Source organism: Bos javanicus, chromosome 8, assembly GCF_032452875.1.
Source record: "Bos javanicus breed banteng chromosome 8, ARS-OSU_banteng_1.0, whole genome shotgun sequence".
In the NCBI taxonomy this organism is placed as follows: Eukaryota; Metazoa; Chordata; class Mammalia; order Artiodactyla; family Bovidae; genus Bos; species Bos javanicus.
This window is the reverse complement of record NC_083875.1, coordinates 83,151,782-83,179,571: the sequence shown is the minus strand read 5'-3', so window position 1 is coordinate 83,179,571 and position 27,790 is coordinate 83,151,782. Positions and strand designations below refer to the sequence as shown.

At 42.0% G+C, this 27,790-nt stretch overlaps 1 long non-coding RNA gene across 2 annotated transcripts in view; it reads left to right on the top strand.

Annotated features, from left to right (window-relative positions):
* The window catches only part of LOC133253010 (uncharacterized), a 75,406-nt gene that overhangs the window by 36,620 nt on the left and 10,996 nt on the right, over window positions 1-27,790 (top strand). For both annotated transcript variants that reach the window (XR_009738150.1, XR_009738149.1), the window contains exons 2-3: window positions 15,670-15,757; window positions 18,649-18,731. This is a non-coding gene — a long non-coding RNA (uncharacterized LOC133253010). The remainder of the gene's footprint in view (window positions 1-15,669; window positions 15,758-18,648; window positions 18,732-27,790) is intronic.

The window sequence follows — 27,790 nt, the reverse complement described above, 5'->3', positions numbered from 1 at the left end:
GATTTCTTGGACATGACACCAAAAGCACAAGAAACAAAAGAAAAAGTAGATAATTGAGCTTCATGAAAATTTAACATGTTTGTGCATTCAGTGATGGTTCAAGAGAGTAAAAAGATAACTTGCAGAATAGTAGAAAATATATCTGATAAAAGATTACTGATAAAAGATTGTCATATGTCTGATAAAAGATTACTATCAAGAATATAGAGGATAGTGGGGGGGGAGTGAACATTTTTTAACAAAGAATATATAGAGAACTCTTAAAACTCAACAGCAAAAAATTAACACCCCAATTCAAAAAATGAACAAAGGATTTGAATAGATATTTCTCCAAAGGAGATATACAAAGGACCAATACGCACATTAAAAGAAGCTTATGTTACTGGTCACTAGGGAAATGCTTATCAAAATCACAGTGAAATACTGACTCACACCCACTAGGATGGCTACTAATTTTTAAAAAATTATTAAATAGCAAGTATTAATAAGGATGTGGATAAATTAGAACCTGTGTACATTGCTGGTGAAAATGTAAAATGGTGCAACCACTGTAGAAAACAATCTGGCAGTTCTTCAAAGAGATATAGAATTACCATATGATCCTGCAATTCCACTTCTCAGTATATACTCACAAGAATTGAAAGCAGAGACCCATATACCATACACTAATGTTCACAGCAGTATTATCCACAATAGCCAAAAGATTAAAACCACCCAAATATCCATCAGTAGATAAATAGCTAAACAAAAGGTTTTCTATACATATAATGGAATATTATTCAGCTGTAAAAAGAGTGACGTTTAGATACATGGTCCAACCAACATAGATGAACTTTTAAAACATTATGATGGAGCATTTTAACAAAACGTGGTCCACTGGAAAAGGGAATGGCAAACCACTCCAGTATTCTTACTTCGAGAATTCCATGAACAGTAAAAAAGGCGAAAAGATATTACACTGGAAGATGAGCACCCCCAGGTCAGTAGGTGTCCAATATGCTACTGGGGAACAGCAGAGAAATAGCTCCAGAAAGAATGAACAGACTGGGCCAAAGGAGAAACATCCCCTAGTTGTGTATGTGTCTGGTGGTGAAAGTAAAGTCCAGTGCTGTAAAGAACAATATTTCATAGGAACCTGGAATGCTAGGCCCATGAATCAAGGTAACTTGGACATGGTCAAGCAGGAGATGGCAAGAGTGAACATCACCATTTTAGGAATTAATGAACTGAAATGAACAGGAATGGGTGAATTTAATTCAGATGACCATTATATCTACTACTGAGGGCAAGAACTCCTTAGAGTTTGTAACTTTCATAGTCAACAAAAGAGTGTAAAATGAAGTACTTGGGTGCAATCTCAAAAACAACTGAATGATCTTGGTTTATTTCCAAGGCAAACCACTAGGCCATTCAGGTATAACCTAAATCAAATTCTTTATGATTACAGAGTGGTTCAGTTCAGTTCAGTTCACTCGCTCAGTCGTGTCTGACTCTTTGCGACACCATGAATCGCAGCACACCAGGCCTTCCTGTCCATCACCAACTTCCAGAGTTCACTCAAACTCATGTCCATCGAGTCGGTAATGCCATCCAGCCATCTCATCCTCTGTTGTCCCCTTCTCCTCCTGCCCCCAATCCCTCCCAGCATCAGAGTCTTTTCCAATCAGTCAACTCTTCGCATGAGGTGGCCAAAGTACTGGAGTTTCAGCTTTAGCGTCAGTCCTTCCAGTGAACACCCAGGACTGATCTCCTTTAGAATGGACCAGTTGGATCTCCTTGCAGTCCAAGGGACTCTCAAGAGTCTTCTCCAACACCACAGTTCAAAAGCATCAATTCGGCGTTCAGCTTTCTTCATGGTCCAACTCTCACATCCATACATGACCACTGGAAAAACCATAGCCTTGACTAGACAGACCTTTGTTGGCAAAGTAATGTCTCTGCTTTTGAATACACTATCTAGGTTGGTCATAACTTTCCTTCTAGGGAGTAAGTGTCTTTTAATTTTGTGGCTGCAATCACCATCTGCAATGATTTTGGAGCCCCCAAAAATGAAGTCTGACACTGTTTCCACTGTTTCCCATCTATTTCCCATGAAGTGATGGGACCAGATGCCATGATCTTCATTTTCTGAATGTTGAGCTTTAAGCCAATGTTTTCACTCTCCTCTTTCACTTTCATCAAGAGGCTTTTTAGTTCCTATTCACTTTCTGCCATAAGGGTGGTGTCATCTGCATATCTGAGGTGATTGACATTTCTCCTGGCAATCTTGATTCCAGCTTGTGCTTCTTCCAGCCCAGCATTTCTCATGATGTACACTGCACAGAAGTTAAATAAGCAGGGTGACAATATACAGTCTTGACGTACTCCTTTTCCTATTTGGAACCAGTCTGTTGTTCCATGTCCAGTTCTAACTGTTGCTTTCTGACCTGCATACAGGTTTCTCAAGAGGCAGGTCAGGTGGTCTGGTATTCCCATCTCTTTCAGAATATTCCACAGTTTATTGTGATCCACACAGTCAAAGGCTTTGGCATAGTAAATAAAGCAGAAATAGATGTTTTTCTGGAACTCTCTTGCTTTTTTGATGATCCAGAGGATGTTGGCAATTTGGTCTCTGGTTCCTCTGCCTTTTCTAAAACCAGCTTGAACAACTGTAAGGTCACAGTTCACATATTGCTGAAGCCTGGCTTGGAGAATTTTGGGCATTACTTTACTAGCGTGTGAGATAAGTACAATTGTGTGGTAGTTTCAGCATTCTTTCGCATGGCCTTTCTTTGGGATTGGAATGAAAACGGACCTTTTCCAGTCCTGTGGCCACTGCTGAGTTTTCCAAATTTGCTGGCATATTGAGTGCAGCACTTTCACAACATCATCTTTCAGGATTTGGAATAGCTCAACTGGAATTCCATCACCTCCACTAGCTTTGTTCATAGTGATGCTTTCTAAGGCCCACTTGACTTCACATTCCAGGATGTCTGGCTCTAGGTGAGTGATCACACCATCGTGATTATCTGGGTCGTGAAGATATTTTTTGTACAATTCTTCTGTGTATTCTTGCCACCTCTTCTTAATATCTTCTGCTTCTGTTAGGTCCATACCATTTCTGTCCTTTATCGAGCCCATCTTTGCATGAAATGTTCCCTTGGTATCTCTAATTTTCTTGAAGAGATCTCTAGTTTTTCCCATTCTGTTGTTTTCCTCTATTTCTTTGCATTGATCGCTGAAGAAGGCTTTCTTATCTCTAATAACTCCGGGAAGTATGAAGGGATGGAGCCAAAGCAAAAACAATACCCAGTTGTGGATGTGACTGGTGATAGAAGCAAGGTCCAATGCTGTAAAGAGCAATATTGCATAGGAACCTGGAATGTCAGGTCCATGAATCAAGGCAAATTGGAAGTGGTCAAACAAGAGATGGCAAGAGTGAATGTCAACATTCTAGGAATCAGCAAACTAAAATGGACTGGAATGGGTGTATTTAACTCAGATGACCATTTTACCTACTACTGCTGGCAAGAATCCCTTAGAAGAAATGGAATAGCCATCATGGTCAACAAAAGAGTCCGAAATGCAGTACTTGGATGCAATCTCAAAAACGACAGAATGATCTCAGTTCATTTCCAAGGCAAACCATTCAATATCACAGTAATCCAAGTCTATGCCCCAACCAGTAACGCTGAAGAAGCTGAAGTTGAACAGTTCTATGAAGACCTACAAGACCTTTTAGAACTAACACCCAAAAAAGATGTCCTTTTCATTATAGGGGACTGGAATGCAAAAGTAGGAAATCAAGAAACACCTGGAGTAACAGGCAAATTTGGCCTTGGAATACGCAATGAAGCAGGGCAAAGACTAATAGAGTTTTGCCAAGAAAATGCACTGGTCATAACAAACACCCTCTTCCAACAACACAAGAGAAGACTCTACACATGGATATCACCAGATGGTCAACACCGAAATCTGATTGATTATATTCTTTGCAGCCAAAGATGGAGAAGCTGTAAACAGTCAGCAAAAACAAGACCAGGAGCTGACTGTGGCTCAGATCATGAGCTCATTATTGCCAAATTCAGACTTAAATTGAAGAAAGTAGGGAAAACCACTAGACTATTCAGGTATGACCTAAATCAAATCCCTTATGATTATACAGTGGAAGTGAGAAATAGATTTAAGGGCCTAGATCTGATAGATAGAGTGCCTGATGAACTATGGAATGAGGTTCGTGACATTGTACAGGAGACAGGGATCAAGACCATCCCCATGGAAAAGAAATGCAAAAAAGCAAAATGGCTGTCTGGGGAGGCCTTACAAATAGCTGTAAAAAGAAGAGAAGTGAAAAGCAAAGGAGAAAAGGAAAGATATAAGCATCTGAATGCAGAGTTCCAAAGAATAGCAAGTGAAGAAGGCACAAGGGCAAAAGCTGACAGAATCAAGTTGGAGTGGCAAACAGCAAAGTGTGTGCAAAAGATTTCTTGTGGATTTCCAAGTATTCAATTAAAAGCAGGCCTAAGCTTGAGAAGTGAGTTGAAGGCTTTAAACACTGTGAGGAGGGTAAGGGTGGGTCATATATTTTTCTGGGACCAGCCCCATCACTGGCTCAGAATCTCTTAGACATGGGTTCTCTTAAGCAATTTGTACTGGAAGCCTGGGTTTCATCTGGAATTCAAGAACTCTTCGTGTTTTGAATATACCCTAGAGAACACATGTGGTCCACAGGCTGCATTTTTGCCACCCACAAATTTGGGCCACATTTATAGAAGTCAGTGAAAGAATCAATATGCTCAGTCAGAATAAAATCTAACACTTAAAAATATTATCCAAATAGGCATTTATAAATGTTGCCATATTAAGCATTCAAGGAGTCCCATTAATTAAACTCTTTGGACACAAAAGGCATTTATGTTACAAATTATGTTACATATCATAAATAGAGAGCAAAGCAGCTGAGAATATAAAGCCAGGAATCCTAAATTCTGTTGCTAGCTTAAGCACAGGACTGATAAAAAAGGCATTCACCTCTCAATTCAGTTTTAAAAGGTGTTCACATCTCAATTTAGTTTAACACTTTTTCTCGAGTATCTATGAGGCACATAAATGGTATATAAATGAGACCAGGTGTCTGTCTTGAAAGTGCTTAAAATCTAATGAAGGGGGTAAGAGGAATACACAAATCAATAAATGTAAGACATGGTAATAAAGATATTATGAGAGAGATACAAGCAAAACATTGACCAAGGTTAAAAAACAACAGTGATGTTAACTTCTCCATATTCCACTAGATTACTCTTAGCACATCCAGTTCCTAATACAAAGCAGACCTTTGATAAATAGCTTTTTGAGTAAACTAAATGATCCATATCTCTCCCCAGACCTAAACAGTCTGATGGCCTAGTTTACAATTTATTCTCTCAACTTACATAAGTAGACTCAGTATCTGCTTTTGAATAGATCTACTTCTTTTTTAAAAAGAGGTGACTTTAAGGCAATGTGCTCAGAAGTTATGAGGTTCTAAATGTGTTTCAGCAACTTTTTTTTTTTAAAGGAAAAGCTCAAGACTGATGAACTTATTTCTGTTCTACTGAAGAATACAATAACTATGTTATGGTTCTTATTCTTTCTAGGCAAAGTTAATCTTGCTAATTCCACGAGCAAACATGAAAACAGACAGGGCTAGGGAAACTGATGCAGCAAAGCAATGAATGGAGAGAAATCATGCCTTTTGGCAGTACACGCACCAGGAAATTAGCAGGTGTTACATATCAAGGCTATTTTTGTTTTTTCTTTTGCTTTGAGCACCAGTTTACCAGCACAACATGGGTAGAAGAAATACAGTAGCAGAGTGAAGTAGTAAAACGGGGTAAAGACACATTATTAAGTCTGTTGCTCCTAAAATTAAACTGGAACTTAATTCTATGGAAAAGCTGTGGGAAATATAACAGGGCATACTGCAAAGATGTAACAGACTGCATATGTGTAACGCTGTTGAGGGCAGAGGGAGCTGGGGTACTTATACACCAATTGCATCATTCATTGTAAAAGATGTGGGGTGAGGGTGGTGATTCCCCTCTGTACTTCTATCTCCAGTGAGTGGGGAAGAGTAGCCTTGCCTAATTTTAGCAAAGAGATACAGCTCTGGGTAGCAGGAAGGTGGCAGGCCAGCACCTAAGTGATAAGACCCTCTATGGATGGGGCACAACAGCATCTGCTACAATTTCTTTGACTATAAAATAAGATTACATCTATCATCTCATCTCACATTGATGTAATGGAAATATTCTAATGTAAATAAATATATATAACATATACTGTATATATAATTATATTCTTTTATAGAAAGTACTTGATAAAAAGCGAGACTTTCATTCTCTGTATTACTATCATCATAAAATAATAATGAATAATATAACCCATCAATCTAGAAAACAAGAGGAATAAAAAAAAATTCTGTTAGGAGAAAGTCTATTTAATTTTTTTTTCATAAATAGAATGTCACTGCTGGTGACCAGCAGTCTATGAAGTTGAAGTTGACAGGAACAACGGTATGCAATTTGGGACATAGGCAAAAATCTCTACTTAAATTACCTTCTCTGGACTATTCTGGTTACAAATATTTCCTCTACTGGTTCCCTCTGTGGGTTTGGAATGTGAAAAGTCCTGGTGATGAATCATAATACATGAATCCAAAAATTTCACTGATATCCTTGCAATGATGATTTGTCAGATTACTGAATGCTTAGAAAATGGACAGTAAAAGGAGGTTTTACAGTAGAAGGTCAGAAAGAGTTCAGAGCCTGGAATGCTGGGGGAGGACAAGGCAGTGCAGGATGGAGAAATCATAAAACAAATGGCACTCTGTCCCCAGATTTGCCCAGTGTCCCTGTCTCTGTTTGCCTTCCTGTTGATTGGGTAACACTGCCAGGGAATGGCCTTTAGTATTAAAGTCATTTGGAGGCAACTAATCCTAAAATAGGATTGCCTTGAGAACCCCATGAACAGTATGAAAAGGCAAAATGATAAGATACTGAAAGAGGAACTCCGCAGGTCAGTAGGTGCCCAATATGCTACTGGAGATTAGTGGAGAAATAACTCCAGAAAGAATGAAGGGATTGAGCCAAAGCAAAAACAATACCCAGTTGTGGATGTGACTGGTGATAGAAGCAAGGTCCGAAGCTGTAAAAAGCAGTATTGCATAAGAACCTGTAATGTCAGGCCCATGAATCAAGGCAAATTGAAAGTGGTCAAACAGGAGATGGCAAGAGTGAATGTCAACATTCTAGGAATCAGCAAACTAAAATGGACTGGAATGGGTGAATTTAACTCAGATGACCATTATATCTACTACTGCTGGCAGGAATCCCTCAGAAGAAATGGAGTAGCCATCAACAAAAGAGTTTGAAATGCAGTACTTGGATGCAATCTCAAAAACGACAGAATGATCTCTGTTCGTTTCCAAGGCAAACCATTCAATATCACAGTAATCCAAGTCACAAGTAACCCAACCAGTAACGCTGAAGAAGCTGAAGTTGAACGGTTCTATGAAGACCTACAAGACCTTTTAGATCTAACATCCAAAAAAGATGTCCTTTTCATTATAGGGGACTGGAATGCAAAAGTAGGAAGTCAAGAAACACCTGGAGTAACAGGCAAATTTGGCCTTGGAATACACAATGAAGCAGGGCAAAGACTAATAGAGTTTTGCCAAGAAAATGCACTGGTCATAACAAACACCCTCTTCCAACAACACAAGAGAAGACTCGACACATGGACATCAACAGATGGTCTACACCGAAATCAGGTTGATTATATTCTTTGCAGCCAAAGATGGAGAAGCTCTATACAGTCAGCAAAAACAAGACCAGGAGCTGACTGTGGCTCAGATCATGAACTCCTTATTGCCAAATTCAGACTTAAATTGAAGAAAGTAGGGAAAATCACTAGATCATTCAGGTAAGACCTAAATCAAATCCCTTATGATTATACAGTGGAAGTGAGAAATAGATTTAAGGGACTAGATCTGATAGATAGAGTGCCTGATGAACTATGGACTGAGGTTCGTGACATTGTACAGGAGACAGGGATCAAGACCATCCCCATGGAAAAGAAATGCAAAAAAGCAAAATGGCTGTCTGGGAAGGCCTTACAAATAGCTGTGAAAAGAAGAGAAGCAAAAAGCGAAGGAGAAAAGGAAAGATATAAGCATCTGAATGCAGAGTTCCAAAGAATAGCAAGAGATAAGAAAGCCTTCCTCAGCGATCAATGCAAAGAAATAGAGGAAAACAACAGAATGGGAAAGACTAGAGATCTCTTCAAGAAAATTAGAGATACCAAAGGAACATTTCATGCAAAGATGGGCTCGATAAAGGACAGAAATGGTATGGACCTAACAGAAGCAGAAGAGATTAAGAAGAGGTGGCAAGAATACACAGAAGAACTGTACAAAAAAGATCTTCATGACCCAGATAATCACGATGGTGTGATCACTCACCTAGAGCCAGACATCCTGGAATGTGAAGTCAAGTGGGCCTTAGAAAGGATCACTATGAACAAAGCTAGTGGAGGTGATGGAATTCCAGTTGAGCTATTCCAAATCCTGAAAGATGATGTTGTGAAAGTGCTGCACTCAATATGCCAGCAAATTTGGAAAACTCAGCAGTGGCCACAGGACTGGAAAAGGTCAGTTTTCATTCCAATCCCAAAGAAATGCAATGCCAAAGAATGCTCAAACTACCGCACAATTGCTCTCATCTCACACGCTAGTAAAGTAATGCTCAAAATTCTCCAAGCCAGGCTTCAGCAATATGTGAACCATGAACTTCCAGGTGTACAAGCTGGTTTTAGAAAAGGCAGAGGAACCAGAGACCAAATTGCCAACATTCGCTGGATCATCGAAAAAGGAAGAGAGTTCCAGAAAAACATCTATTTCTGCTTTATTGACTATCCCAAAGCCTTTGACTGTGTGGATCACAATAAACTGTGGAAAATTCTGAAAGAGATGGGAATACCAGACCACCTGACCTGCCTCTTGAGAAACCTGTATGCAGGTCAGAAAGCAACAGTTAGAACTGGACATGGAACAACAGACTGGTTCCAAATAGGAAAAGGAGTCCGTCAAGGCTGTATATTGTCACCCTGCTTATTTAACTTCTTGCAGAATACATCATGAGAAATGCTGAACTGGAAGAAGCACAAGCTGGAATCAAGATTGCTGGGAGAAATATCAATCACCTCAGATATGCAGATGACACCACCCTTATGGCAGAAAGTGAAGAGGAACTCAAAAGCCTCTTGATGAAAATGAAAGAGAGTGAAAAAGTTGGCTTAAAACTCAACATTCAGAAAATGAAGATCATGGCATCTGGTCCCATCACTTTATGGCAAATAGATGAGGAAACAGTGGAAACAATGGCTGACTATTTTTCTGGGCTCCAAAATCACTGCAGATGGTGCCTGCAGCCATGAAATTAAAAGCCGATTACTCCTTGAGAGGAAAGTTATGACCAACCTAGACAGCATATTGAAAGGCAGAGACATTACTTTGTCAACAAAGGTCCATCTAATCAAGGCTATGGTTTTTCCAGTGGTCATGTATGGATGTGAGAGTTGGACTATAAAGAAAGCTGAGTGCAAAAGAATTGATGCTTTTGACCTGTGGTGATGGAGAAGACTCTTGAGAGTCCCTTGGACTGCAAGGAGATCCAATCAGTCCATCCTAAAGGAAATAAGTCCTGGGTGTTCATTGGAAGGACTGATGTTGAAGCTGAAACTTCAATACTTTGGCCACCTGATGTGAAGAGCTGACTCATTGGAAAAGACCCTGGTGCTGGGAAAGATTGAGGGCAGGAGAAGAAGGGGACAACAGAGGTTTTGATGGGTGGATGGCCTCACCAACTCAGTGGACATGAGTTTCGGTCGACTCTGGGTGTTGGTGACAGACAGGGAGGCCTGGCGTGCTGCGGTTCATGGGGTCGCAGAGTCAGACATGACTGAGTCACTGAACTGAACTGAACTTAGATCACAAAATGCCTTAGGCTAGCAATGGCTTCCCTTTTGTCAAACAAGCCTGGTTCTCTTTCTCCAGGTACCCACCCCTACCCTAGCTCTTTGCACTTACTGCTCTGCTTCCATTACTCTTGACTGGTCTCACAACTCAGTACTTCCTTAGTAAATCCCTCACACATAAATCTGCATCCTAGAGAGTAGTTTCTGGAGAATCTGACTTTACATGAGTGTCTACTAAGTGGGGAATATGAAATATGTAAAATGCAGTAACAATTTTCAAGGCATTTTCAACAAAGTTGAACTTAATTTGAAGCTGTGTATGTATTTCTCATTGGAAGATAAACCTCCAATGGGCTTAGAAACAGCATGATTACATAGACATTCTTGGAATCTTGAGGACAATCCTTCTGTTTTTATAAAAATTGCCTGCTTTTTGCATAGCAGTTGGTTTGACTATTTGGCCTTACTTCACTAAGTTAAACAAAAACAAGAATTATCAAATGTTTAGATTTACTGGAGCCTTTGGCTCAAGTGTCTTGAGTCATTCCTGACAAGCTCACAAGCAGACCTGTAGCTGTATTAAGGCCATAACCTTTGTGGTGGTAAGGTGGGTTTCCCTAGTTTTATTTTCAATCTAACAACACAAGCAGTGCTGGCCACATCAATTAAAACAAGTAGAGAGTCAGCCTTCAAAATGACCACAGTCCAGATGGCAGCATGGAAGCTATCAGAGTCATTTAATCTTCCAGAAGATTTATTACTGTTGTAACCCAAGTTTTTCATGTGGGTTTCTGACAATCTGACTGTGGACACACAACTGTCCACTTGGGTATAGCATTCATGGGTATAGCACAGCACATGAACACAGATTTGTGCCTGAACAGGTCCCTTGAGTCAGAATGGCTGCCAGAAGCATGCAGCCTCCGCCGACAGGCTTTATGAAGATGGTCGTGTTGGTGACAAGGGTGTTCAGAGTTCTTGGTGTTACTTCACACCCACTGCTAGCTCTCACTCTTACCTCTTCTCCTGTTCTCATTCTTAGCTTCTGCCAAACAAATATATCAGCTATATATTCTCCTTTCTTCTGGTTCTGCCCAGATACTTTCCCTTGCTCTATTCAAAAAGCCTCAGTTTCCCCCCTCAAAAGTTGTTCCTCAAGAATTATCATTTCCCCACTCTGCCAACATCCTACCCAAGAAATCAAAGCTGCTGTGTCCCACATCGTTGCACTGAAAACCTGGAAAGGAGGGTCTGAATGGGTCGCCTGACTCCCTGGCCGGAGGGCAGGGCCCCCATGTCTTCACACTCAAATCTTGTTTTAGTGAAGATGCTCAGTTATGTCTGACTCTTTGCGACCCCATGGACTGTAGCCTACCAAGCTCCTCTGTCCAGGATTTTCCAGGCAATACTACTAGAGTAGATTGCCATTTCCTTCTCCAGGGGATCTTCCTGACCCAGGGATCGAACCTGGGACTCCCGCGTTGTAGACAGACGCTTTACCGTCTGAGCCACCACGGAAGTCCCAAATCTTGTTTTAGACACCCTGAAATCAGGTTTAAGAGCTCATTCTCTATGGTCACGAAAGTTTACAAAATGCTACAGAGAGTTGAATTTAGATGAGACAGCCATTTATTTTCGATACAATGTATTTTTAGCTGAAGGGGGTTTTCAGAGGAAAGCCATATCTTTTACAGGGTATCATGCTTGTCAAAAGCAATTGAATACTACACAGAGCTCTCAAAGAAAGGTTCAAGTGTAATCTGGATATGGTTTGGCTATCTGAAAAAACATAAATTTGACCGAACCTTCTTGTATATGAAATATAACCTAAAACATATTACTTCTGAAAAAAAAAAGTGAAGCTATTCAAATGCTTTGATTTAAAATTGCTTCCAGCAGCCATTGACTTAGAAATGTCATTTGCCATGTAATGACTTTGCAGCCTACAGAGCATGGACTTATTGATTTAAAAGGAGACTTTAATGATCTTACATAAGCCAAAAAGGCTTCATTTAAAATTTATGTGAAAGATATATCAATTGTTGGCCCGAGAACGTCTTGTTTCAGACAGACAGCTGTCATTTAAATTACTGGATGTAAGAGAATACATGACATTTAAGAGAATACATACTAGACCAAGGTTATAGCAATCAAGTATCAACTTGCCTCTATAGTCAAGATAATGCAAAACCATGGCACATATTGTTTGTTCCTATGACACATTTGTTCTCAGACCCATTCACACCATAAGTCAGTCCAAGTCAAAATTATTAGTCTCATCACCTATTGCTGCATAACTAACTCTCCCAAGTTTAGTGACGTAAAACAGCAACTATCAGACTGTGGGTCAAGAATTTGGAAAGGGCACAGTAGAACTGGCTTGTCTCTACTCTGATGTGTGTGGCCTCACCTGAAAAGGTTGGATAGCTGAGCCTGGAGGATTCACTCCCAACATGGCTTCTTCACTCACATATCTGGCTCCTGGGCTGGGCTGCTCCAAGCTGGGCTCAGTGGGGATTTTAACCAGAGCACCTATATGTGGTCTCTCTGTGTGCCTTGGGCTTCTCATAGTGTGGCTGATAGGATACAAGAGGGAACATTCCAAGAACAAGGGTTCCAAGAGAACCAGATGGAAGCTGTCTGGCCTCTCTTCTGACCTTCTTGGAAGCTACGCAGCATCACTTCTGCCACACTCATGGTTTAAAGCACTCATGAGCCCACACAGATTCCACGGGAGGGGACAATGAGAGGAAGGTCCAAGGATATGTGGTCATTTTTTAAAATCGCCACTGTTATGGTTTTGGCAAGATGGAAAAAATATAAGCTTGGCTTTGAGTCCTGATTCCTTCATTTCTAAATGGGTGACCTTAGGCTCTTTTTTCTTTCTTTACTTTTCAAACTTAGATCATGATCAATCTTAAGGTTGCCACAGCATACAAATCCACGTTAGAGTGCATAGGTGTTCATGAACGATTGGCTGGTTTTAAGCCTCTTTTTTTTCTTAACCACATTTACCTCCTTTCTCAGGCAGGAGCATCCTCAATCTCCCTCCCATAATTCCATCAAAACTGTTCTTGAAGCCATTATCCAGAAAGTAGAATCTCCTGGTTGCCCTTCAGTGGCTGAGGAAGGACATGGTGACATGCTCACAGAAGTTACACCTTGCAGAGGTCACCTACTCTACTACTCAACCATGCCTAAGTGCCCACCCGTGTCCTGGGTTTGGTTAGAATTTCAAATCTCCCCTCTTGTGACTCCTGTAGGAGCCACTGAAAGACCTTCAGTTCTCAGGAATTTCCTTTTCCTTTTTTTCCCCTCTAACTTTAAACATTTTATTTCATATTGGAGTACAGCCAATTAACAATATTGTGGTAGTTTCAGGTCAACAGCGAAGGGACTCAGCCATCATATACATGTATCCATTCTCCCCCAAATAAAATGAAATGGAATTCCAGATCAGAGACCCACAGGACAGAATCTTTCTGAAGTATGCTCTATTCTTTCTACTTCCTATCCCTGCCTGGTGTCGAATCAGTTGAGGGAGAGGTGAACTGAGAAGGCTATTGTTTGTCAGTCGCAAAGTTGTGTCTGACTCTTTTTGACCCCATGAACTGCAGCACGCCAGGCTTCCCTGTCCTTCACTGTCTCCCAGAGTTTCCTCAAACTCATGTCCATTGAGTCTATGATGCCATCCAACCATCTCATGCTCTGTCTCCCCCTTCTTTTGCCCTCAATCTTTCCCAGCATCAGAGTCTTTGCCAATGAGTTGGCTCTTTCTCGGCTCTTTGCCTCAGATGGCCATAGTATTGGAGTTCAAGTTCAGCATTGGTCTTTCCAATGAATATTCAGGGTTGATTTCCTTTAGGGTTGACTGGTCTGATCTCCTTGCTTTTAAAGTACACTTTCAGCCTGGCTTCACCTTCTGCCCAGGTTCTTTACCCACGCTTGTTACTCACATCTGCTCCAGCATCCAGAGCAGGTTCACTCATCCTCAGAGCTGAAGAACACACGTGAGGGGTGGTGAGGACAATATTGTATCCAACTATGATGAAAGAATACCACACTGAGTTATTTCTTCATTGTCATTGTTACAATTCTTTAGCAACCTCGCTGGCCTCCCTATTGTCATTCCTGGTTTTCCCAGGCTCATCCACAGGAGTCAGAGCTCTTTTTAGCACCATGTCAGGCCACATACTTACTTACTTAGAACCCATGATTCATTCCTGTTGCACTTGGAGTAAAATCTAAGCTCCATGAAACGTCTTACAAGGCCAAGCATGATCAGTCATAAATATTTCTCAGATCTCATTTCCTACCTTAGAGCCAACCAGGCCTGCTCTTGTCCAGATCCTGAGCTTAGAAGGGCCTTGCACTTGGTTCAGTGCTCTACTGATGCTGTTTTGAAGGTTTTAATAAGTTTTGAACCAAAGGCTTTGCACTTTCATTTTGCACTGGGCCCTGCTATCATGTGCCAGGCTCCGACTCCAGCCATACAAGCCTCCTCCTGTCTTCAAACTGGCCTGACACGCAGCCACTCCTGCCTCAGGAATTGGCCAGTGGCTGCTCCTTCCTTTTTCTGAGAAAGCTCACTTGTGAGAGGTTTACTTGGCTGCTCCTTCTCTTGAGTCTCCCCAGCAGAGAAGCCTTCTCTGATCATCACATCTTCAGTGTCACCTCTCCCCAGACACCAAAGCATTCCTTCAGAGTCTGCATCTCTGCCCAGTGTTATGCTGTAGATTTACTTGAGTGCAACTGGTTCTTGTCCCTGTAGAAGTTCTTCCCAGGAATGGGACATTATCTGGGTTGGTAATTTCTTTATCTCTGGGACCTAACACACTTCCTGGCACATAGATATATCTCAGTTCATTTCTGTTGAGTTAACATGTTCCTCAGTAATACAATGAAAGTTGCCTACCTCACCAGCACATCTTAATCCTATGAACTTGGTTGTGAGAAGAGTTTAGACAACACATTTAGAGATGTGCTGCTTTGCTTTAATTGTGGTCCCCTGGCTTTTCTCAGACTGCCACATATTCCCATTCATCTTCATCTGCCTTTCTCCCTCTTTCTTTTCCCTTTCTCTGATTTTCAGTGACTCTAGTTCTAAGCTTGAAACATTCAAGGTATGCAAAGTTGAAATTAATTTTCTGACTTCAGAGAGAGAAATAAGATAAGTCTGAGGAAGCATCAAGATAATCCCCCAATTCACCCTGAACTGGACAATCTCAGCTGGGGGAAATGCAACTGCCTTGGGTCCTGACTGCTGGCCCATGGCCTGGCCACAACTCACACAGCAGCATGGACCTCAGAGCCCAGAGGTGCCTTTGATATCAGCTAGCCCAACTCATTAACATTTTGTGCTCCTTCTGGGTGGAATGAATGTCTCAGGTTAGCGGCTAAAAAATGAAGAGAGGAGGGCAAGGGAGGAGCTGTAAGAGGTATACTCAATTTTTTCTGGCTCGTGAGAAGGAATTGATTTCTTGAGACTACAAGACTAGTTACATGTTTTCTGACTTTCTCTTTGATATTAAATGTCTTTTAATTGAAGGAATGATTGTTGACATGAAAATTTCCAATGTAGTCTGGTATTACTGTCATTCTCCTTGTTCATTTTCAATGAAGTTTTCTACTATTGCTCACTTCCCAGTTTTTAGTCAACACCTATGCTCTCTCTAGATGTGAGTTACCAGTGGTCCTGTGTACCGAGAAGGCAGCAGATGGCAGGTGCCAGGTTATCAGGCTGCACACTGAAGCCTCCAGCAAGGTAAGATGTTCAAAGGTAAGAATGTTCAAAGCCAGGTATTTTAGAATAGGGGTACTTCGGCAGAGTTCTGGCAACATCTCATCTTTTGTTTTCTTGTCCATTTTGTAACTCAGGGGAATAGAAATGTATTAATTATAATCTTAGGTTCTTGATGTACTCTCATCATTGGTCTACACCCGATCCTCTATGGTTTTCATGTGGATTTTTTGGTTTTAATAATTTTATCCAATCCCCATGAACTCACCACCTGACTCAGAAACTAGAACACTGACAACACCCTAGGTGTCCAGGTGGTCCTGCCCTTCCTGGCCCCTTGCCTTCCCAAACCCCAGACCTTCAGTAGCTACTCATTGCCCTAAGTCTTGTGTTGTGTCCTCCCTTTGTTTTTAAACACATTTCTTTTTTGAAATGTATGACATTCCTATATGTGTTGTCAAAAGCACAACTTGTTTGGGTTTTTCTTAGTGGTGCACAAAGGTATCATATTGTAAGTAATGTTTGGACACTTGACCTTACACCAGACCAGATCCTTCTGTACTAGGTTGAGTGGACAGAGCTCTCAACCAGTAGTTGTTTATGGCCCTAAAATGACCTGCCGAGGTGGCGAGGACTGCGGGGGCCCTCATCCCTCCGTGGAGCGGGGCTGACAGCACCAGAACACTCGAGCCTCTTCCTGGGTTTGCCTTTCGTCCAATAGCCCACCTGTGTTCAGGGCAGGGATTCCAGCCACCCACTTTGTGAGGCTGCTGGATCCCCCACCTGTGCAAACACAGAGCTTCCTGTCACCACGTGGTCAGAGCTGTGCAAGGCTGCGGATGCGGAGTTTTGAGTTTTTAATTTCCTAATGAGAACCACTGTAGACCTGGAAAACAGCTGTTATCCCAGGGGCCACGGCACAAAGTAATTCAATTGTGCCTTTATGATTTCTGTCTTGTCCTTCGCAATTTCCCACAAACCTGAAACATGTTTCGCTACTCACTTTCCATGTCAGGGCGATCACAGACTGGGCCTTTGGGGAGACGCTGCAGCATAGAATGGTTTTTTACTCCACAAATTTCAATTGGAAAGAAGAGGATATTGAGTGACTCACAAAATCATGGTACAACATAAAGATACTGAGGTTGCAAGGATAACCTAGTCCTAAGTAGGGTCCCCTGCATGTCCTCTTATCACTGCTATGATGAACCATTATTAAAAACAGGAGGCTGATGTGTCGTAGTAGAAAGAACATGGACTTGGACATCAGAAAAAATATTAATTCAAATCCCACCTGAGTCATTTGCTTGTTGTGTGACCTTGAACCTCTTAGTTAGTTTCCTGATCTCAGTTACTTCCCTACTCCACAGGGTGTCGTGAAGCTTACCTGAGATAAGGCGTGGAGCTCACAAAGCCTGTGACATAGATTGCAAGGTGCTTAATAACTGGTAGCCTTAGGCCAGGCTCTCATTTCCTCACCCTGAGTCTGCTGCAGCCCCTAGCTCCCAAGCCTCATTTCTTCTCCATTCTGATCAGTCATACTTCATGGTCAGATGAATTATCCCAAAGCAGTGCATGTATATATCACATTTTCTCCCCTCCCCTAATCAAACCCACACCCCTAAATAACAACAGAAACTTCTGTGGTTTCCCAATGCCTTCAAGATGTTCAAATGCCTTCAGTTGGCATTTCACCTCAAACACACAGTTTAGAATGAATATACATACCCCATTCGCAGTTGTCTTTTATTATTCCATACCTGAATCCTGTGTTCTAAGCAATTTGTTGCTCTCTGAACATGCCAGATACATGGCAGGCCCATCTCTAGCTCTGTACCCCATATTCATACTCTCCCCGTTACACAGATGGCTTGCATCCTCCTTCTTATTGGTATACACTCTGTCCTTTCTTGGAGGTATGAATAAAGTCCCCACCTCTGTACTTCCCCTCCTTCTCTTCTTGTTGGCTATTTAATGCATTTCGCATTGCTTTGTCATTAGTCATCTGTGTACATGGCAGCCAGCACTTGGCTTTGGTCCTACAGAAGATGTTCAAAATGTGTGGTGATGATTGCAAATATAGAAGCTTGCATTTCAAAGATATATCCAGTTAGAAATGCCTTCTTAAATTCACCTGAAATTCAACTCAAAATAATTTCCTCCCAAACTTTTCCAAAATTTTTATTAATAGCCAGATGAAAATTTTCAGGCATTGAGTCTGTGTATTGCTTTTTTGTGTATTCGTATTTTTATTGTTAGTGTGTGTTTGTGTAGGCATGTGCATACATTTGAGTGGTTTAGCTTCACTTCAGACACTAGTGGGAAATAGTCACTTCATTCCCTTCTCTATGGCTGCTCTCAGTTGATAAGCTTTTATCAGATCACACTGGTTATTGAAACATCCAAAATCATACTGGAGTTTGGGAAAGATAACTGAAATAAGAATGAACCTGACAATTGTTGACCATGTCTGCCCTTTAACTTTTCTCCCAGCCTTCCTGCATGGTTTAATCTTGTAATAAAATATACCAAGGTGAGCTGTCTTCCTAGAATTCCCTGAGAGTTGTAGGGGGTGGGTGGGTATGGCATGGGGGGTATCTGGCTCTGTTGGCAGTTAAACAGACATTGAGGAAGGGGAAGTTGTTTAAGCTCTAAACTTGGCTGTTCAGATTCCAGGCATTCTCAGTAAGAGTTATACCTAAACTTGAACTTGGACAAAGACCAAAAGATTATGTATTAATACTATACCCCAAATATTTGAGAATTCTGTCAAATTTAAGGTTGGCCAATATCCATGTGCAGAATGGTTTAAAATGATTAAAGAGTGGTATCTTGAGTTAAAGGGTTTTGGTTTTTTGTGGTTTTTTTTTGTAGGAAGCTGTTAATTGGCATTCATTTTTTTCTGCCTAATGCAGGAAGAGTTTCAGATCTGAACTCCAAGAAAGAAGACATTGATCCAGCTGAGAGACTTGCAATCTCTTCGTTGCGCAGAAATTTGGTAAATGTTCTCAGGAGAAAGCTTCCAACAAGAACACTTACATGGGGGGCCTTCTCCTAAGGAAACTTGCTGTGTCACATAGCTAGCAGCCCTTCCAGGGGATTAAGACTTGCTTAGCAATCCAAAGTTACAAAACCGGCCCCAAAGTACAATTAAAGATGGCAGGTCAAACACACACATCAGACTTAGTAAACAATAAGTCCAGATGGAGCTAGTCAGAAAGCTCCAGGAATATTTCTTCAAATAAATGAAACTGATTGCATCCCAATTACTTTTGAATGTATTTAGAGGAGATCATGCAACAGTGTTTAGGTTTGAATTAATGATAAGTCAATAGGAAGCTAAGAAAATTTAAAAAAATTAACTATCATCTCCAGGGAAAAACAAAATGTTACCAAAGAAAGGATAAAGCATGCATAGTGCAGTGCAGAGGTCAGTTTTATATACCATTTGCGTTTGGACTGCAAGGAGATCAAACCAGTCAATCCTAAAGGAAATCAGACCTGAATATTCATTGGAAGGACTGATGCCAAAGCTGAAACTCCAACATTTTGGCAACCTAATGTGAAGAACTGACTCACTTGAAAAGACCCTAATGTTGGGAAAGATTGAAGGCAGGAGGAGGAGGGGACAACAGAGGATGAGATGGTTTGATGGCATCATTGACTCGATGGACACGAGTTTGAGCAAGCTCTGGGAGTTGGTGATGGACAGGGAAGCCTGGAGTGCTGCAGTCCATGGGGTCACAAAGAGTCGGACATGACTGAGTGACTGAAATGAACTGAGCTGAAATATCTTATCTATCCAAAATGACAACGTAACCATTATATCCTTGGAAGATGGAAGAGTGGATATCAAGTGTGCACTTGGTATTGTGAGGGTGGGGGAGAAGGAGAAAAAGAGTAGAATATTCATCTTCCAGACTGGAAACTCAATTAATAATGCCCAGGGATGAAATATCAGAAGTATGTTAAACATGTTGTAGTTGCTTCTGGAAAAAAGAAAAGCGAATGGACAAGATTGTCCTTTAAAAAAATATCTATTTGGATGAACATGCAGGATAGGTTGCTTTAACAAGAAGACCTCAAAATACAGAGGCTTAATTAAATAAGATAGGTATATGTGCCTTTTTTGATATGGTCCAGAGAGAAACAATCTGGGTTGGAAGGTTGGCTTTATAACCCTCAAAGTCTAGCTTTCATCTCTGGGAGAAAGGCAGCCATTCGAGTTTTTGTCATCGCAGCCAGTGGGAAGGGGGAATATTTCAAGGGAATTCATGTACATACCCTGGAGGAACAGGCCCAGAAACAGCACACGGCTATTGACCAGATGGTGGGCACATAGCCTGACCAAGCTGCAGGGAAGGCTGTTGTCATATGCTCAGCAAAAACTTAGAAGTTCTATTATTAAAGAAGGTGAGAACTGATGTCAGTGCTCTACCAGTTCAGCTCAGTTCAGTTCAGTCACTCAGTTGTGTTCGACTCTTTGCGACACCATGAATTGCAGCATGCCAGGCCTCCCTGTCCATCACCAACTCCCAGAGTTCGCCCAAACTCATGTCCATCGAGTCGGTGATGCCATCCAACCATCTCATCTTCTGTCGTCCCCTTCTCCTCCTACCCCCAATCCCTCCCAGCATCAGGGTCTTTTCCAATGAGTCAACTCTGCATGAGGAGGCCAAAGTACTGGAGTTTCAGCTTTAGCATCAGTCCTTCCAATGAACACCCAGGACTGATCTCCTTTAGAATGGACTGCTTGGATCTCCTTGCAGTCCAAGGGACTCTCAAGAGTCTTCTCCAACACCACAGTTCAAAAGCATCAATTCTTCGGCACTCAGCTTTCTTCACAGTCCAACTCTCACATCCATACATGACCACAGGAAAAACTATAGCCTTGACTAGATGGACCTTTGTTGGCAAAATAATGTCTCTGCTTTTCAATATGCTATCTAGGTTGGTCATAACTTTCCTTCCAAGGAGTAAGTGTCTTTTAGTTTCATGGCTGCAGTCACCATCTGCAGTGATTTTGGAGCCCCAGAAAAATAAAGTCTGACACTGTTTCCACTGTTTCCCCATCTATTTCCCATGAAGTGATGGGACCAGATGCCATGATCTTCGTTTTCTGAATGTTGAGTTTTAAGCCAACGTTTTCACTCTCCTCTTTCACTTTCATCATGAGGCTTTTTAGTTCCTCTTCACTTTCTGCCATAAGGGTGGTGTCATCTGCATATCTGAGGTGATTGATATTTCTCCCGGCAATCTTGATTCCAGCTTGTGCTTCTTCCAGTCCAGCGTTTCTCATAATGTACTCTGCATAGAAGTTAAATAAGCAGGGTGACAATATACAGCCTTGACGAACTCCTTTTCCTATTGGGAACCAGTCTGTTGTTTCATGTCCAGTTCTAACTGTTGCTTCCTGACCTGCATATAGGTTTCTCAAGAGGAAGGTCAGGTGGTCTGGTATTCCCATCTCTTTCAGAATTTTCCACAGTTTATTGTGATCCACACAGTCAAAGGCTTTGGCATAGTCAATAAAACAGAAATAGATGTTTTTCTGGGACTCTCTTGCTTTTTCCATGATTCAGCTCTACCAGCACCTCTGTCAAATAAGCTTTGTAGAACTTTTGATTCTTTCAGCCAGGCACACGCATAACTTTCATACAAGTAAAAACTAAATTTAAGACAGTGCTTAAAGATCATCTTTTGAACAATTGAATTAGTGACTGAAAGCTAGAAACTGGGGTCCTGAGGCAGAATGGAGCCTCCTTCCTCCCCCAGAATAGACCATGCAGATGGTGTGGAGCCCAAGGATTTTAGGCCTGTTTAATATTATACTTTAGGTCCCTCCACTTCAGGATGCTTACAGCTCCTTTCTTGGTACAAATATATGCCACACATGCTGCAAAGATGCATGGGCACCTTGCAAACCTATGATTTAAGAGTAAATTGTTTCAAAAGAGCAAGACTCTGAAATGAAGATTAGTGTGTAGGAGGTTTATTGGGGAGTGGTCTTGGGATTACTGTGGGCAAAGACGGGGAAGCAGGATTGGGTAGGCAGACAAGTTGGGAGTTCTGGATCTGGGACTCATCATCACAAGCATCTGAGGCAAGGGGGCCAGCCCTTCACGACCTATTATTGATCAGTCTTCAGATACAAATTGCCCCAGGAACTTGTAACCTTGGGAAGTAATCTTGGATGAAGGAGCTGTCTTCAGCCTAGGCGATTCCCAGGGAAATGGGGTGGGAGTGGAGGTGTTGCTGAAAGGCCTGCTTCCAGCAGAACTCCCAGCAACTCAGGGAACAAGTCTTTTATTGCTAAAGGGGGATCTTAACAATGTATCAACACATCTGCTACATATGGATCCAAGTAGCTTGTCTCTGGATCCCTGTGAAATCAATCATTTGGATTTGGATTCCAGCAGTGGTGTTTTTGTATTTCTTTATAGTAGAAATTCAATGGTATCAGTCTCATTAGGATGACAGAGGGGTTGGGAAGTGCTAGAGATGTGCATGAAGGCTGCACATGAATAGATAGCAAGCATGCTATTTGACTTAGGTTATATTTTTCCTGGAGGTTGCTTTAGGACAGCTGTTAGGGATTAAAGGGAGGGAGTACCCAGAATACAGGCAAACCAGATGATATCTATGTTTATACTTAACTTTCATCTATGCCTTAGGGTGATTTGTCAACAGTTGTTGATTAACATATAAAGAACTCTTATCAAGAATTTAGGCTTCAGAAGAGCCCAAGGCAAGGGCTTCAAATCATATCTCCATCTGCCTCAGAGAGTTTATTATTTATCATGGGGAGTGTTAGAAGTAAATTTTCACTGGAGAAATGAGTAGTGTTAAGGCATGTTGCCCTCCAAGACTATTTCCCAGTCCTATGTAAGTTCTGGCAGCTCTATTGTGGGGTTAATGGCGACCTCCTACAAGAGGACTTATACCATACCCACACCCAGAGCCCCTGTCCCTGTGGCAGACCACTGCCGACCCGTACCTCCACAGGAAACATTATCAGTATAAGACACTATCAATGGGAGAAAAATCAATAACCTCAGATATACAGATGACACCACCTTTAATGGCAGAAAGTGAAGAGGAACTAAAGAGCCTCTTGGTGAAAGTGAAACAGGAGAGTGAAAAAGTTGGCTTAAAGCTCAACAGTCAGAAAATGAAGATCATGGCATCTGGTCCCATCACTTCATAGCAAATAGGTGGAGAAACAGTGGAAACATTGTCAGACTTTATTTTTGGGGGCTCCAAAATCACTGCAGACGGTGACTGCAGCCATGAAATTAAAAGACACTTACTCTTTGGAAGAAAAGTTATAACCAATCTAGACAGCATGTTAAAAAGCAGAGACATTACTTTGCCAACAAAGGTCTGTCTAGTCAAGGCTATGGTTTTTCCAGTAGAAGAATTGATGCTTTTGAAGTGTGGTGTTGGAGAAGACTCTTGAGAGTCCCTTGGACTGCAAGGAGATCCAACCAGTCCATCCTAAAGGAAATCAGTCCTGAATGTTCATTGGAAGGACTGATGTTGAAGCTGAAACTCCAATACTTTGGCCACCTGATGTGAAGAGCTGACTCATTTGAAAAGACCCTGATGCTGGGAAAGATTGAAGGTGGGAGGAGAAGGGGACAACAGAGGATGAGATGGTTGGATGTCATCACCAACTCAAAGGACATGAGTTTGAGTAAACTCCGGGAGTTGGTATTGGACAGGGAGGCCTGGCGTGATGCAGTGCATGGGATGGAATTGGACAGGGAGGCCTGGCATGGTGCAGTGCATGGGGTCGGACACGACTGGGTGACTGAACTGAACTGATGTGGCAGAATTTGATCTTAGATGTGCTTTTGAAATTGTTTTCCTCAAATTGGGACTTGAACCCACATGCCTGGGACTTGAACCCAGCCAAAACCCACAGTCTTCCAACTGAGATCACAGACCTGGTTTCAGGTGTAATGAAGCTCAGGTTTTTGATGTCTCATCACAGAAAGAATTCAGTGAGAGACAAAGTGGTAGGTAAGAAGTGAATTTATTCAGAGAGAAATACACTCCACAGAGTGTGGGCCATCACAGAGGATGAGTGCAGCCTAGAAAGGTGGCATGGTTAGATTTTGTGTGAGTCTTGCCTGACTCTTTGTGACTCTATGGGCTGTATGTAGCCCACCAGGCTCTTCTGCCCTTGGAATCCTCCAGGCAAGAATACTGGAGTGGGTTGCCACTTCCTTCTCCAGGGGATCTTCCCCACCCAGGGATTGAACCCGGGTCTCCTGCATTGCAGGCAGATTCTTTATCATCTGAGTTACCAGGGTAGCCATTTTATGGACTGGGTAATTTCATAGGTTAATGAGTGGGAGGATTATTCCAACAATTTTGGGGAGAGGGTGGAGATGTCCAAGAATTGGGCCATCACCCACTTTTTGGTCTTTTAACAGTTGGCCTTAAAACTGTCATGGTGCCTCTGGGTATGTCATTTTGCTTTCGGATTGAGGTTCAAGGTCTAGTTAAGTTGACTTGTCTGCCATCTTTGACCCATTTCATTCTAATCCATTTATGTTGTGTCCTTGGGCTTGTCATTCTTTCAAAAATTGTGCCCTGGCCTTTTCTCGCCTGTTGTTGTTGTTGTTGTTCAGTCGCTCAGTCATGTCTGACTCTTTGTGACCCCACTGACTGCACCACACCAGGCCTCCCTATCCCTCACCATCTCCTGGAGCTTGTTCCAACTCACGTTCATTGAGTCAGTGTTGCCATCCAACCATCTCATCCTCTGTCATCCCCTTCTCCTCCTGCCTTCAATCTTTCCCAGCATTGGGGTCTTTTCTAATGAGTCAATGCTTTGCACCAAGTGGCCAAAGTATTGGACTTCAGCCTCAGCATCAGTCCCTCCAATGAATATTCAGGGTTGATTTCCTTTAGGATAGACTTGTTTGATCTCCTTGCAGTCCAAGTGACTCTCAAGAGTCTTCTTCAACACCACAGTTCAAAAGCATCCTGGTGGTGAGTTGGATAAGGGAGAGGACATAGACCTATAACTACTAGAAGCTACCAGTATTTTTCAAAGGAACCTCATAACTGTGAACAGCCAAATTAGCCTAAAGGCTAAGAAAGTGAATGATGCCTCTTCGTTCCAACAATTAACTGTTAAATAATCATAACCTGAGATAAATGTGATTAACAACACATTAGTGCAATGATTGATCATAAAAATAAGCTATCCTGCCTTAGAAATTCAGTGCGTGGTATATGATGTAAACCTGAATTGACTATTCCAGATATTCATTTGGCATTTACATTGTCTCCTCTGTTAGATTTGGCCTTGGGCAGACTCATATATGGCTCAGGCTCTACAGTAAAGTCTTTCATGTGCCTGATAGCATGGCTGTGGAAAGGCCTCCTGTGTGTGAAAAGCCAGAGGATTATAATGGGAGAATACCACAGAAAAGTAAATCTAAAGTCTTGCTTTGGTTGATATGGTCTGGAGGAGGGATGCTTGGCAGTGCAGTTAGACAAAAATCACATCATCTAAATACTGAATACGAGAGTATTAAAAGGAGACAAGAACCACTGTCGATGTGAAAAGAATCTGCAACTCCTGAAACTCCTTCACACAAACCCTGCTACTCAGACAAGGCTCTCCTCATCTTAAACCCTCAAGGACCTGCCCACAGATTTATATCTTGGCTCATGAATCTTTGATTGCCTTTCTCTATTCACAATCCCTCCTTACCCTTCAACAATCCTTTCCTCATATATGAAGATGCCTCCCCAGCTCTGTTGGCCAACATTGACCCCTTGGCTCAAATTCCCTTAACTTTGTCACTAATATATTTCCTGCTTTGTCTTCTTGAGATCCTAAAGTGAAAAGTGAAAGTGTTAGTCTCCATTTGTGTCTGACTCTTTGTGACTCCGTGGACTATAGCCCACCAGGTTCCTCTGTCCATGGAACTTTCCAGGCAGGAATATGGCTATTCACTGGAGTGAATAGCCATTCCCTTCACAGGGAATATTCCTAACCCAGGGATCAAACCTAGGTCTCCTGCATTGCAGGCAGATTCTTTACCATCCAAGCCCCAGGGAAGCCCCTTTTGAGAGTCTAAGTCCCAGGAAATTTTACTATGAAGAAGTTTGTGGCCTTTGCCTCATCTGTCTAAGGCATCTCTGTAATGCCTAATGCAGAGCTGAGAACTCAAAAGTTCCTCAATTAATATGCTTGTTAAGTCCATGGGTTATATCAATAACCTCAGATATGCAGATGATACCACCCTAATGGCAGAAAGCAAAGAAAAACCAAAGAGCCTCTTGATGAAAGTGAAAGAGGAGAGTGAAAAATTTGGCTTAAAACTCAACATTCAAAAAACAAAGATCAGGGCATCCGGTCCCATCACTTCATGGCAAATAGACAGCGGAACAATGGAAACAGTGACAGACTTTATTTTCTTGGGCTCCAAAATCACTGCAGATGGTGACTGCAGCCATGAAATTAAAAGATGCTTGCTCCTTGAAAGAAAAGCTATGACCAATCTAAACAGCATATTAAGAAGCAGAGACATTCCTTTGCCAACAAAGGTCCGTCTATGATTTTTCTAGTAGTGATGTATGGATGTGAGAGTTGGACTATAAAGAAAGCTGAGCACCTAAGAATTGATACTTTTGAACTGTGGTGTTGGAGAAGACTCTTGAGAGTCCCTTGGACTGCAAGGAGATCAAATCAGTCCATCCTAAAGGAAATCAACCCTGAATATTCATTGGAAGGACTGATGCTGAAGCTGAAACTCTAATACTTTGGCCACCTGATGTGAAGAACTGACTCATTGGAAAAGACCCTGATGCTGGGAAAGATTCAGGGCAAGAGGAGAAGGGGACAGACAACAGAAGGTAAGATGGTTGCATGGTATCACTGACTTGATGGACGTGAGTTTGAGCAACCTCCAGGAGGTGGTGATGGACAGGGAAGCCTGGCATGGTGCAGTTCATGGGGTCGCAAAGAGTCGGAGACAACTGAGTGACTGAACCGAACTAAACTGAAGTCCAAGCAAGTGTAAACTCAAAACACTTGAGGATAAGCAAGTGTTATCTCCAGGCTAAGGTAAACTGGAGAAGGCATTCAAATTCAAATGATTTTTTTAAAGAAACTGTGCTAGAAAACAATACTGTGGTTGATTTGCATGCATCAGGTCTGCAATTCCTGGTCTCTAAGTGATTAGCAAGTAATTTCTGCTTACTTACATTGGGAAAGCAAATTGGTAACTGGAATAGCAGAGAAGCGTTATTTGCTCCATTCTAGACTTCTCCTCTAAATTTAGGTCTGCTCCTGGACAAAGAGATTATCCCCAGACTGTGCAAATGCATCCACCATAAAGGGCCCGTTATGCTCAGAGAAATAGTATCTTCAGGTTTCATCTTGACCCTGAGCCCAGCTCCTTTCCCTCTAGAATCCATGCCAGGCCCTGCTAGGATGTGGTCTGCCATACAGCTGTGGGGGCATGTGTTAGAGGGTAAGTTGGTAGAAGAGTAGAGATTAGTGGACCGCTTCTCTCCATATTATGCTGTTTGGAGGCAGAAACCTACTTGTGCTCCTTTCCTGAGGATTTGGGATGGGGGTGGAGTATTGGCTTTTGGGAGAGTAGAGGAATCTAGGTCAAAAACTAGCTGAAGCAAGAAGGTAGAAAAAGCTTCTTCTGAAAGAAGGCTAAAGATAGAGATACACCTTCAAAGACATGAGGAAATGAGAGTCTGAAGGCAATGGCACCCCACTCCAGTACTCTTGCCTGGAAAATCCCATGGACGGAGGAGCCTGGTGGGCTGCAGTCTATGGGGTCACGAAGAGTCGGACACGACTGAGCAACTTCACTTTCACTTTTCACTTTTATGCATTGGAGAAGGAAATGGTAACCCACTCCAGTGTTCTCACCTGGAGAATCCCAGGGACGGGGGAGCCTGGGGGGCTGCAGTCTATGGGGTCGCACAGAGTCGGACACGACTGAAGCTACTTAGCAGCAGCAGCAGCAGCAGCATGGTGGTTCACACAGTAAAGAATCTGTCTGCAATGCG